This window comes from Sciurus vulgaris (assembly GCF_902686455.1).
Source record: "Sciurus vulgaris genome assembly, chromosome: 16".
NCBI classification, from domain to species: domain Eukaryota; kingdom Metazoa; phylum Chordata; class Mammalia; order Rodentia; family Sciuridae; genus Sciurus; species Sciurus vulgaris.
The window spans coordinates 75,090,883-75,105,116 of NC_136477.1; the positions used below are offsets into that span (position 1 = coordinate 75,090,883).

Sequence of the window (14,234 nt, forward strand, 5' to 3'; positions counted from 1 at the left end):
TGTCCAGCAGCTCGAGACCCCACAAAGACCACCAGAGACCATGATCAATGCAAGCAAAAAAGAGTCATTTATTACCAAGCTCAAGCCTGGTCCTCCGTGCACTCGGTAACCTGGTGACGCTAAGAGGCTCTGAGCCTTTGTTCAACAGGCCTTTTTATAATGAAAGGCAAAGAGTTTTACAGTGTTGTTTTTAATTGGCTAACATAAAATTGTACACAATGTTATTTTAAGTTCTGGGTCTCCGAGAGGAGGGTTATCATTATCTTTTAAGTTTGCCTTTGCACCGGCAAGGTCAGCCACCTGGCCTTTATGGATAAGAGGTGAAGATTCTTTGCAGCTTTTATGAGGAGTTGAGGGCAATTAGGGAAGAGTTTTGTATTTACACAGGCCGAGGCTTTTATGAGGGGCTGAGGGCAGTTAGGGAAGAGGCTTTTGTTTACACATGTGCAGGCTCTTTCTATCTTTACATTCCCCGCTTTCCAAGAACATTTAGAGAGCCAATCTTGGGTCTCTATAGTTTTTATCTCTTACTGCTTCCCGGGCTGATATTGGGCCCTCAGCACCATTAGTTGTACCGTATTTATTCTATCTTTAACAAAAGCAATTAACCTATTGATTATACAAGGTCCTATAGTTACAGCTAGTAGGAACAATATTAGGGGTCCCACTATAGTGGACACCATAGTACGTTAACCCAGGGGAAAAATTGAACCAGGATTCAAACCAGTTCTGATGAGTTTCTCGTTCTTTCTTTCTGTTTGTGAGTCCTTCTCTGACTTTTGCCATATTACCCTTGATTGTCCCAGAGTGATCTATATAAAAACCACAACATTCTTCTCCTAGGGCAACACATAAGCCTCCTTGTTGTAAAAATATTAAGTCTAAACCTCTTCTATTCTGTAAGACCACTTCGGCTAGGGAAGTTAAAGATTGTTCTAAATGAGAGATTGAATCTTCTAAATGCTCTATGTCCGCATCTATTGCTGCTCTTAGATTAGAATAGTGTTGGCTCTGAGTGACTAAGGAGGCTACTCCAGTTCCTAACCCTCCCAAGCTAGCCTGAAGCAGACTAAAAGGTAGAGAAGTAATAGGCTCCCATTTTTGTCGAATGGGGTTCGGTTTCATGCCCCATCCTTGTTCAATCATAGTCATAAAACTCTGGTGTTCATGGTAAATTAGCCACAGAACCAATGTGACTAGAACACAGTAATCCTTTGACCATTTTAACACACTCCAGTGGACACAAGGGGTGAGTCCAGAGGAGCAAGCCCACCAGGTATCATTGTGGGGTATTATAAAAGAGTTTTCTGCCTGAGGTTGAATTCCCCATGTCGAGTGACAGAGGGATCAGCTGACATGGGCACTTTTCCTAAACAGAGCCCTTGCCCGGACACTTGCTCTAGGGTTAGGGACTGTGTAAATCACCAATGGCAGTCCTGGAGCCTGGTGGAGATAGTAACATGCACTTGTACTGCTACTCCCTCATAATATGGGGGAACAGTATCACAGCAGAGCCAGCAGGACCAGGTCAAATTAGGGTGGGTGGCATTGAGCACCAGGAAGGACCAAGACAAAAGACTCAAAAGGGGATGAACTTCTGTTTGAATTGAATCTACAATCAACTGTTTATGGGGTTGTGTAGTCCTTAAGTAGGGGGCACTTAAGGAGTGGGTGGGTGGTTGTGGGGTAACTGACTTAATAATTTTTGGACCTCGGGTAGGGGATGACTGAAATTCTTTGGGCTGGAGGGCGTAAAATTGGGTTATGCCCTAATGACTGGGTGAACGGCTTTATAATCATCCGAACAGTGAACACAACCCCTAAATCAGGTCCCTCAGCATAGAGGTGTAACCCTCATGATTGGGTTCTTGTCCATTGTTTGTCCTGCCTCCCCTTATCAGTGAAGGTGACTAAGAGGGGGTTACAATTACTGTTACATGAAGCTTTTTCACCTTGCTTGACTTCAATTAAATCACGAGAGGCTTTTATCCAATAAGCCTGCCCTGTGTTTTCACATCCCCATTTAACACAGAAATAAGATTCTTCCCCTCCACATTCTTTCTGGTGAGAATAACCAGGACACATATAGAAGGGGAGATGCTGGAGTTCCTCCCTCCCACGAGTATAAACACAGTTAAATCTCCTTGTTCTCCCACTTACTGTATCTGAAAGGGCACGTTTACTTAGGTGTAATTCTTCATTAATGCTAATAGTGCCTGTTCCAACAGAAAAAGCCCCATTTGCTAAAGTGCAAAGGTCTACTTGTAGGTCAGGCCACCATGTCCATAAAGGGTGGTACTCAGTCACAGTCAGGCTGGGAACTCTTGCCGCCGGGGTTGGTTACTTCCCAGGTGATTTCATAAGGTTGATGTGGGCTGAGGTTGGTGGCTCCAAAAACTGGAGCCACAGCTGCAGTTGTGGCCAGGGCAAAATAACAAAGCAAAAGTAAGAACATAGTCACAGTCGGTGGCAGCAAAGCTTGATCTTTAGTGGGTTATTTTTAGACCTGTCCACTCTCCACATAGAGTCATCTAGGGTAGGAAGCACAATGTCGGCAAGGGGTTCAGTCGGCTTGACGTGGGTGTGATGAATCCAGGAGGCGATGCTGTGGACTTGAGAGTGGTGGGTGTAGTCAAAATGACCATGTAGGGGCCCTTTCACCGAAGTTCCAGGTTACTCTGTCGGTGTCGCTTCACTAGGACCCAGTCACCTGGGTGGAAGTTGTGAGGAACAGGAGGCAGGCCTGACTCATACAGGCCTCTGAGCTTTGGCCAAACTTCTCTGTGGGCCCTCTGCAGAGCCTGGAGGGAAAATAAAAGTTCAAAATCATCTACATTTTCTTCTTTTAGGAGCCACTCAGTCAAATCAGGGAGTATTGGAGGTGGGGTCCCAAGCATGATTTCATAAGAGGTGAGTCCCATCTTGTAGGGAGAATTATGCACCCAATATAGGGCATAGGTATGGAGAGCTACCCAGTTACCACCAGTCTCCATGGTTAATTTAGTTAAGGTTCCTTTTAAAGTTCTGTTCATTCTCTCTACCTGTCCTGAGCTTTGGGGTTGATAAGCACAATGTAGTTTCCAATTTGCCCCAAGTACTGTACTGACTTACCTGGGAAGTAAACGCTGGCCGGTTGTCTGACCCTATCATTACAGGAAATCCATACTTTGGCAGGAGGTGTTCTAAAATCTTTTTAGCCACTATTTGTGCCATTTCTCACTTGATGGGAAAGGCTTTGACCCATCCTGAAAAAGTATGTACAAAGACTAATAGATATTTATACCCATATTTTCCAGGTTTTACTTCAGTGAAATCAACTTTCCAATATGCCCCTGGTCTATCTCCCCTTAATCTATTTCCTGATTCTCACTTACTATATCCTGCACTTGTTAACTTACAAACCCTGCAACTTTTGACAATCTGTTCTATCTTATTCTGCACACCTTTAATTCTAATTCCTGCTTGCTGCATCAAGTCCTGTAATTTTCTTGTCCCCATGTGGGTGGTCTGGTGGAGCCTGCACAACACTTTCTGTCCCAACAGTTCTGGAAGTATTATCTGGAAGTATTCAGAGTCTTTCCACCATCTGTCTAAAAATTGGGCTTGTGTCTGCTGGCGAATCCATGATAAGTCCTCTTCCGTGTAGGTTGGGTCTTTTGGAAGGGTTCGTGGGCCAGAGTCTGGGAGTTGAGCAACCATAATCAAGTCTCTCTGGAGGGTTATCTCTCGTGCCATCTTATCCACTAAACAATTGTCCCCAGATACTGGATCAGTTGGTTTTTGATGCCCAGGGCAGTGTATGATAGCCAATTTCTTGAGTAACCAAAGGGCACCTATCAGGGACACAATTTCTTCCTTGTTTTTAATAGATTTCCCTTCTGCTGTTAGCATTCCCCTTTCTCTGTAAATAGCCCCATGAATATGGGCAGTTACAAAAGCATAACTGCTGTCCGTGTATACAATTTTTTGCCTTCTCCCATCATTAGAGCCTTAGTCATGGCTATTAATTCTGCCTTCTGGGCAGAGGTGCCTATTGGTAGGGGCTCAGCCCAAATCACCTCTGTCTCAGTTACTACTGCTGTTCCCACATAACTTTGACCCTGATGTAAAAAGCTGCTCCTATCCGTGAACCACACTACATCTGCATCAAGCAGCAGATGATCTTACAGGTTTTCTCTAAGCCCATGAACCTGGGCTAGGACTTCTGAGCAATCATGTACAGGTACGTCCAAGTCAGGGTCAGGCAGCAGCATAGCAGGATTGAGAGCTGAGGGTGCCTGAAAAATAATCCTGAGAGTGTTAAGCAATAGGCTCTGATAATGTGTGAGCCGAGCATTACTGAACCATCGATCTGGAGGTTGTCTCAGGATTCCCTCAATAGCATGAGGAGTGATCACATGTAATTCTTGTCCCGTAGTCAATTTATCAGCATCTTTTACCATTAGGGCTGTGGCAGCAATCATATGTAGGCATGGGGGCTAGCCTGCAGCCACCGGGTCCAGTTTTTTTGACAGGTATGCTACTGGTCTCCTCCAGGGGTCTAGGTATTGAATTAAGACTCCTTTTGCTATCCCTTTACTTTCATCTATATAGAGAAAGAAAGGCTTAATGACATCGGGGAGTCCCAGGGCCGGGGCTGACAAGAGGGCATCCTTGACTTGTTGAAATGCTTTATCTGCTTCTATTGTCCAATTAAAGGGCTGCTTGTCTTTTGTGGCCTCATATAGTCATTTGGCTAATTCTGCAAAACCTGGAATCCATAGTCAACAGAAGCCAGCCAACCCAAGGAATTCCCTTACTTGGCATGGGGACTGAGGCTTTGGGATTCTTAGAAGAGTTTCTTTTTGGGCTTGAGTTAACCATCATTTCCCTCCCTTTAAGAGATAGCCCAAGTATATTACCTCCAGTCTGCAGATTTGGGCCTTCTTTGCTGACGCCCGATATCCCAAGTTGCCCAGTGTCTGGTGTATACATGTTCCTGGGATACATTCATCCCAGTTTTCAGTGGCTACAAGGAGATCATCTACATATTGTAACAAGGTTAGGTTGGGATGATTTTTCCTACACTCATCCAAGTCCTCATGTAGAGCTTCATCAAACATGGTGGGAGAATTTTTGAATTCCTGCGGCAATCTTGTCCAGGTAAGTTGTCCATTGATACCCATATCAATGTCCGTCCATTCAAAGGCAAATAGCTCTTGGCTTTTTGGAGCTAGAGACAAGCTGAAAAAGGCATCTTTTAAATCCAGCACCATATACCATTGTCTGTAGGAGGAAGTACACTCAGAAGTGTATACGGATTAGGACAGTAGGGTGTATGTCCGCCACCCTTTTGTTTACCTCTCTTAGGTCCTATACTGGGCAGTACTCGTTTGAGTTGGGCTTCCATATTGGAAGCAGGGGGGTGTTCCATGCTGACCGGCAAGGTTGTAGTATCCCTTGATTCAGCAGTGCCCTGACGTGGGGGTTATTCCTGTTTAAGCCTCCCTGGTCATGGGTATTGTTTAACCCTAACGGGGTTAGCTCCTGCTTTTGTCTCTATATAGAGGGTGGGCTGAAGTTTAGCTAGCCCAATTCCTCCAGTCTCTGCCCAAGCATCTGGGAACCACTGTACCATCTTTAATGTTTTTATCAGGGGATTGCAGCTGCTGGTGTAGCCGATACTCATCCTCCAAAGTAAGAGTTAGCATAGGTAACAACTTTCCTTGATCATCTGTTTCCTGGGTGCCTTTGGGATGAAAATGAATTTGGGCCCTGATTTTGGTTAATAAATGTCTTCCCAGCAAGGGATAGGGGCTGTCGGGTATGACTAAGAATGAGTGGGACACTTTTCCCATTCCCAAGTCTACTGTTCTTTTGGTCATCCAGGGGCACTTTTTAATTCCCGTAGCCCCTTGCACCCATGAAGTGCTTGTTGAAATCTTTCCTTGAGGGTCAGTCAAAGCTGAATATTGAGTTCCTGTATCCACCAAAAATTGCACTGGAGTCCCCTCCACTTTCAGAGTTACCCTAGCTTCGGGGAGGGGTTCTGTACCCTGTTGCCCCTAATCGTGCATTTCATCTCTGGTGACCAGGACCAATGATCTCCTAGTCGTTCCTCTACCATCACTAGATCTATGGTTTCTTTTTTTAGGGCATTCTCTAGCCCAATGACCTTCCTCCTTATAGTAGGTGCACAATTCTGACCCACCTCATGTGCCCTGGAGTCCCCAGGTGGTGGTCGATTGCTTGGGTGTCTGTTTCTTTCTTTCTCTGTCCTTCCACCCTGCACTGCTACTGCTAATGCTTTAGTCATTTTCCTAGTAGCCCTAAGTTGTATTTCTTCTGGTGCATCTCTGTTGTTGAATACCTGCTGGGCTATTGTCATTAAGTCTTGAATACTTCTCCCTTCTAAGTCCTCTATTCTCTGTAACTTACGCCTTATATCCGGTGCTGCCTGGTTAACAAAGCTCATTACTACTGCTGCCTCATTCTCGGGTGACTCTGGATCCATAGGAGTGTACTGTCTAAATGCCTCCATTAATCTTTCTAAATAAGCTGAGGGTGATTCCTGCCTTTCTTGCATTACTGAGTATACTTTGGCCAAATTGGTGGGCTTAGAGCTGCAGCCTGGAGACCCCCCATTAGAGTCTGGCAATAAACCTGGAGCCTCTACCTACCTTCAGCAGTATTGTAGTCCCATTAATCTTGTGGCAGCCTGGACAAGGGGAAAGAAGCATTAATTAAGTCAGGGTTTACAGTGGGCTGTCCGTCATCCCCTGGGGCCAACTTTCTGGCTTCCATTTGAATTCTTTCATGCTCCTGGGTTGTAAACAGGATCCGGAGTAACTGCTGACAGTCATCCCATGTAGGCTGGTGAGTAAACATGACGCTATCTAAAAGGGAAATCAAGTCTTTAGGATTGTCAGAAAATTTGGCATTTTGATTCTTCCAATTATATAAATCGCTTGTAGAGAAAGGCCAATATTGAAGCTGGGGATTGCCAGTGTTGTCTGGCAGCTCAGTTTCTTGGAGCGGCAGAGTGATCGTAGAATCTGGAGCTTCTGGTGGGGAGGGGCAGGCTGCCCGTTGAACTCGGCTATGCATTCTCCTTGCTGGCCCTCCCGAACCAGTTCTTTCTTCTTCATTTCCGGCTGCGGCATCTTCTCTTTCTTCTGCAGCCTCCTGTCCTGGGTCCTGAGGAGGAATAGGGGCTTGCATATATGGAGGGGGGTTAAAGAAAAGGTGGTCTGAATCTTCCTCCAGGAGAATAGGGTGAGGAGCTCTGTGCTTTTTTGATGAGCCTAGCTTCTTTAGGGCAAGCGTTTTAGTTGTGGGGGGGGCGGTGGTGGTAGGAAGGGAGAAAGCCAGGTTGGAGGGTCACTGTCTACTAAGCTTTCCCACGTTAGAATATATGAAATTTGATCTGGGTGGCCAATTTTCCCTGATTGGAAGATTTTCTCTTTGACCTTTCGGATGGTTGGAAGGTTGAAGGTTCCCTCTGGGGGCCATCCCACTTGGAAGGTGGGCCAATCCGATCTGCAAAAGGCTACAAATATTTTTATGAATTTCAACTGACAAATTACATGCTCTGGCTTGAACCTCCCCAAAGTGACTGACTACTATGGCCAAAGGGGTACTCTGAGTTTGGCCCATTACTACAGCAACTAGATATCCCACTATCGAGAGGAAGAGAAATGTAAAGGTTACATAAAAAAGAATTTGGACCAGAGGACGCCAACGTGGGTTGCAGATGTCATTACAACAGAGAGCCTCCACTGGTTGTCTATCCAGTTGAAATCCTGTTTCCTTTATAATTCCAAAAGGATGAAATGTATTTGACCATTGGTTAGTATTTCTCCTCTCCGTCAGGAGATTTATAGACCCATCGTCCTCCAGATTGGAGATGAGAAGTTTAAGAATGAGAAACAGAATAGTAGTGGACTAACACACCAAAGAATTTAATAGGAGGCAAGAGTAAACACCATACAGGACAATACACAAATACACAAACAGACCGATATATAGCATGCTAGATCACAATTGGCTAGTTGGTATTTTGTCAACAAAAACAAAAGCCCAGATGCGACAGAATCACTCAGATGCAACACAAAGTTTGCCTAGATGCAGCACAAAGGCCACCCAGATGGAACAGAGTCACCCAGATGCAGCACACAGTCTGTCCAGATGGAGTCCTATAGCACATCCGCCAGGACTTTGCCAGCCTAGAACCAGAACCTGCAGGCAATCAAGACAGAAATACGGCAATGCCTCACTCACCAGCCAATGATGTCACTTATGACTGTATGATCACGTGTCTGGGTGGGCTTGGGGTATCCTGGGTGATCCCCCATATGTTGTGCCCAGCGGATGGAGACCCCACAAATATCACCAGAGACCACGATCAATGCAAGCAACAAAGAGTCATTTATTACCAAGCTCAAGCCTGGTCTTTTGTGCACTCAGTAACCCGGTGACGCTAAGAGGCTCTGAGCCTTTGTTCAACAGGCCTTTTCATAATGAAATGCAGTTTTACAGTGTTCTTTTAAATTGGCTAACATAAAATTGTATACAATGTTATTTTAAGTTCTGCATCTTCGAGAGGAGGGTTGTCATTATCTTTTAAGTTTGCTTTTGTACAGGCAAGGTCAGCCACCTGGCCTTTATGGATAAGAGGTGAAGATTCTTTGCAGCTTTTATGAGGGGCTGAGGGCAGTTAGGGAAGAGGCTTTTGTTTACACAGGTGCAGGCTCTTTCTATCTTTACAGCTCCAGGACTCAGGGTTCAAGAAGAGGAGATATTGAGAGACTTGGGAACAACTCAAAGCCACCGGGTAAGTCTCTACATTTTGGGAGGCGTCCCAGATGGGGCAGTAGTCCCAGAACACAGGAAACTTTGTGAAGTAGAGTTGCTCAAGGAGACCCCCCTCCCCCCACTGTAGCAGTGAACTCAGACAACTGGGAGTATTACAGAGGAGGCCGCTCAGCACAGTGCTTGGACTCGGAGCAACCCACTGGGGCTCTGGGGGGCTTCCCAGAGGAGTAGGTGCATGGGCAGATGTTTGGACTCAGAGTGACCATTCCTGAACACCAGCAGGCTGCCTGGAGGAGGAGGAGGAGCACAGCAGGTAGCTTGTTCTCTGAGTGGCCTCACCAGAGCTCCAGGTGGCTGCCCGGAGGAGGAGGTGTGTGGTGGGTTGCTTGGACTCAGAGCGACCACTCCTGAACACCCGGGGGGCTGCCTGGAGGAGGAGGAGAAGGGCGGCGGGTCACTTGGACACGGAATAAATGCACCAGGGCTACAGGTGGTTGTCTGGAGGAGGAGGTGCTCAGTGACTTGCTTGGACTCCTAGTGACTTCTCCCGAACACTGAGTGGCTGCACAGAGGAAGAGGAGAGTGGTGGTTTGCTGGGATTCAGAGTGACTGTATGGGGCTCCAGGTGGCTGCTCAGAGGAAGGGCCACATAGCCAGGCAATTAGGTGCAGAGCAGGGTCCCAGGACCTAGGAGGCTCTTGGTGGAATAGCCACACAGAGACAAGATGAGGGCAGAGCGAATGTTCCAGGATTGAAGGCAGGTTCTCCGAGGAGAGGCAGCCTAAGGAGACCCATCTGCACAGGGTGAGGTTCCCAGGCCCAGGACATAGGTCCGGGCCTCTGGGAACATTGCAGAGGAAGGCAGCTCAGCCCAGGTGGTAGTTGTGGATTGAGGGGAACATCTAAGATGGGAATGGAGCAGCGAGACATTCCCACTGGGTGAGACTTCCCTGCTAGGTGAGGATTTCCAATAAGGATGGTAAAACCAGAGAAACAGGCCCAAACAAGCTTTGCCTCAGAGCTCAATCCAAAACTCCTCAAAGTATTCCATGAAATAGAAGAGGAGGGAACCCTCCCAAACTCATTCTATGAAGCCAATATCACACTGATACCTAAACCAGACAGAGACACATCGAAGAAAGAAAATTTCAGACCAATATCCTTAATGAACATTGACACAAAAATTCTCAACAAAATTTTAGCAAATCACATACAAAAACATATTAAGAAGATAGTGCACTACAAACAAGTGGGTTCATGCCAGGGATGCAAAGTTGGTTCCACATCAGGAAATCAATAAATGTAAATCACCATATGAATAGACTTAAAGTCAAGAATCACATGATTATTTCAATAGATGCAGAAAAAGCATTTGATAAAGTACAGCACCTCTTCATGCTCAAAACACTAGAAAAACTAGGGATAGTGGGAACATTCCTTAACATTGTAATGGCCATCTATGCTAAGCCCATGGCTAATATCATTCTGAATGGTGAAAAACTGAAAGAATTCCCCCTAAAAACTGGAACAAGGCATGGATGTCCTCTTTCAACACTTCTATTCAATATCGTCCTTGAAACTCTAGCCAGAGCAATTAGACAAACCAAAGAAATTAAAGGGATATGAATAGGAAAAGAAGAACTCAAACTATCATATTTGCTGATGATATGATTATATACTTAGAGGAACCAGGAAATTCCACCTGAAAACTTTAGATCTTAAGTGAATTCAGTAAAGCAGCAGGATATAAGATCAATGCACATAAATCTAATGCATTTTTATACATAAGTGATGAATCTTCAGAGAGAGAAATTAGGAAAACTATCCCATTCACAATAGCCTTGAAAAAAAATAAAATACTTGGGAATCAATCTCAAAAAAAGGGTGAAAGACCTCTACAATGAGAACTACAGAACACTAAAGAAAGAAATTAAAGAAAACCATAGAAGATGAAAAGATCTCTCATGTCCTTGGATAGGCAGAATTAATATTGTCAAACTGGCCATACTACCAAAAGTGGTATGCAGATTCTATGCAATTTCAAATAAAATCCCAATGATGTACCTTACAGAAATAGAGCAAGCAATTATGAAATTCATCTGGAAGAATAAGAAACCCAGAATAGCAAAAGCAATAATTAGCAGAAAAAGCGAAGCAGGGGGTATCACAATACTAGATCTTGAACTCTACTATAAAGCAATAGTAACAAAAACGGCATGGTATTGGTACCAAAGTAGACAGGTAGATCAATGGTACAGAATAGAGGACACAGACCCAAACCCAAATAAGTAAAATTTTCTCATACTAGACAAAGGGGCCAAAAATATGCAATGAAGAAAAGATAGCCTCTTCAACAAATGGTGCTGGGAGAATTGGAAATATATATGCAACAGAATGAAACTAAACCCATATCTCTCACTGTGCACGAAACTAAACTCAAAATGGATTAAGGACCTCGGAATCAGACCAGAGACCCTGCATCTTATGGAAGAAAAAGTAGGTCCAGATCTTCAACATGTCATCTTAGGATCAGACTTCCTCAACAGGAAACCCATAGCACAAGAAATAAAAGTAAGAATCAACAACTGAGATAGATTCAAACTAAAAAGCTTTCTCTCAGCAAAGGAAACTATCAGCAATGCAAAGAAAGAGCCTACAGAGTGGGAGAAAAATCTTTGCCAATCATACTTCAGATAGAGCAGTGAACTCCAGAATCTATAAAAAGCTCAAAGGACTGTACACCAAGAATGCAAATAACACAATCAACAAATGGGCTAAGGAAATGAACAGACACTTCACAGAAGATCTACAAGCAATCAATAAACATATGGAAAAACGTTCAACATCTCTAGTAATAAGAGAAATGTAAATCAAAACCACCCTAAGATTCCATTTCACCCCAATTAGAATAGTGATTATCAAGAACAAAAGCAACAATAGGTGTTGGAGAGGATGTGGGGAGAAAGTTACACTCATACTTTGCTGGTGGGGCTGCAAATTAGTGCAGCCATGCTGGAAAACAGTGTGGAGATTCTTTAGAAAACTTGGAATGGAACCACCATTTGACCCAGCTATCCCACTCCTTGGCCTATACCCAAAGGACTTAAAATCAGTATACTACAGAGATACAGCCACATCAGTGTTCATAGCTGCTCAATTTACAATAGCCAGACTGTGGAAACAATCTAGATGCCCTTCAATAGACGAATGGATAAAGAAACTGTGATTATATATATATATATATATATATATATATATATACAATGAAATATTACTCTGCCATAAAGAATATTAAAATCATGCCATTTGCAGGCAAATGGATGAAACTGGAGAATATCATGCTAAGTGAGATAAGCCAATCTCAAAAAGCCAAAAAACGAATGATGTCGCTGATGAGCGTAGGAGGACATATAATGGCGGGTGAGAGGGGTTAGTGTTAGGGTTAGAGTTAGGGTTAGGGAGGGGGGCAAGAATGGAGGAAGGACTGTATAGAGGGGAAAGAGGGGTGGGAGTGGTGGGGGTAAGGGAAAAAATAACAGAATGAATCAAACAATATTACCCTATGTAAATTTATGATTACACAAATGGCACACCTTTACTCTATGAACATACAGAGAAACAGCATGTATCCCATTTGTTTACAATAATAGTATTTCTGGGATGGAGCTGGGTTTTCTGAATATGTTAGAAGGTCTCTAGTGATTTCTATTCCAGTGGCATAAGATAAAATTTTGATATACAACAAGATAGACCACCAAAGGAAACATTTACCAGTGAAATTGAGTTCAAATATTTTGTGGTATTTCATGTATGCTATTAAAATATCAAATAGTAGCAACAATCCTGTTTGGTTTTTTTTTTTATTTTTGTTCTTTTTCATTCAAACTTAATTTTGAAATATAAAATAAAAATTATAGGGCTGGGGATATAGCTCAGTTGGTAGAGTGCTTGCCTCACAAGAACAAGGCCCTGGGTTCAATCCCCAGCACCACCAAAGGAAACAAATTATACGTACTCATGCAATTAAGTTTTGATATATGTATATATTATATTATATGATATTTATAAGAGGATAAATATACCTAGATTTTTCAAAGAACTGTTATTTTAAAAAAATATTGGTTCTAAGTTCTACATGGCATTAGAATTCATTTTGATAAAATTATACAAGAAAGGGTTATGTCTTGTTCTAATTAGGATTCTATTCTTGTGGGTGGGCACGATAATGGAATTCACTAAGATATTTTTATATGTGTACATAGAAAAATTATGCCTGATTTATTATCTTTTCTAATTCTACCCCACTTCCTCCTTTTGTTCAGTATTGTCAACTTTACTAAACTTCTATTCTTATCCTCCCCCACTTTACGTGGTTTAGTTCTCACATAATCAGCAAAAACACTCCACCTTTGATTTTTGGGGATTGCCTTATTTCACTTAGCATATTATTCTCCAGATCCATCCTTTCCCTGCAAAAGTCATAAAGTCATTCTTCTTTATGGTGGATTAATATTCCATTGTGTATATGTACCACAATTTCTTTATCAATAGATCTGTTGAAGTGCACCTAGGTTGGTTTCATAATTTAGCTACTGGGAATTGTGCTCCTATAAACATTAATGTGACTGTGTCAATGTAGTATGCTGATTTTAAATCCTGTGGATATATGCTGAGGAGCAGGATAATTCAGTTAAATGGTGGTTCCATTCCTTGAGGAATCTCCGTACTGCTTTCCAGAGGAGTTGAAACAATCTGCAATCCCACCCACAATATATGAGCATTCCTTTTTTCCTGCATCCTCATGGATATTTTTATTAGTATTCTTGATATTTGCCATTCTGTCTGGAGTGTGATGGAATGTCAGTGTAGTTTTAATTTTTTTCTCTAATATCTAGAGATGTTGAACATTTTATCACATATTTGTTAATCATATTTATTGTTTTGGTAATGGTCTCTTCAGTTTCTTTTGCCCCTTTGTTAATTTTTTTTTTTCTGTTTTTAGATGTTAAGCTTTTTGAATTCTTTGCTTGTCCTAGATATTAACAACATATGCAGGTGGGAAAGATTTTCTCCTATTCTGTAGTTTCTCTCTTCATGCTATTGATTGTTTCTTTTGCTGTGAAGAAAGCAGTTCCTGTGCCAATGTGTTGGAATTCTGGGTCTACCTTTTCTTCTAACAGGTAAAGGGCTTCTGGTAAAGTTTCTAGGTCTTTGATCTACTGAGAGTTGATTTTTGTGCAGGGTGAGAAATATGAATTAATTTTTATTCTATTATATGTGAACTTCCATTTTTCCCCGCAACATTTGTTGAAGAGGCTATGTTTTCTCCAGTGTGTATTTTAGCACCTTTGTTTAACATGAGATAACTATATTTATGTGGGTTTTTCTGTGTCTTCTATTCTGTTTCATTGGCCTTTTGGCCTACTTTGTTGCCAATACTA

The 14,234-nt window shown here is 42.9% G+C and overlaps 1 protein-coding gene across 1 annotated transcript in view; it reads right to left on the minus strand.

The window, feature by feature from the left end:
- Positions 1-14,234, minus strand: part of LOC306646606 (uncharacterized protein) — a 38,535-nt gene that overhangs the window by 15,770 nt on the left and 8,531 nt on the right. The window lies entirely within an intron of this gene.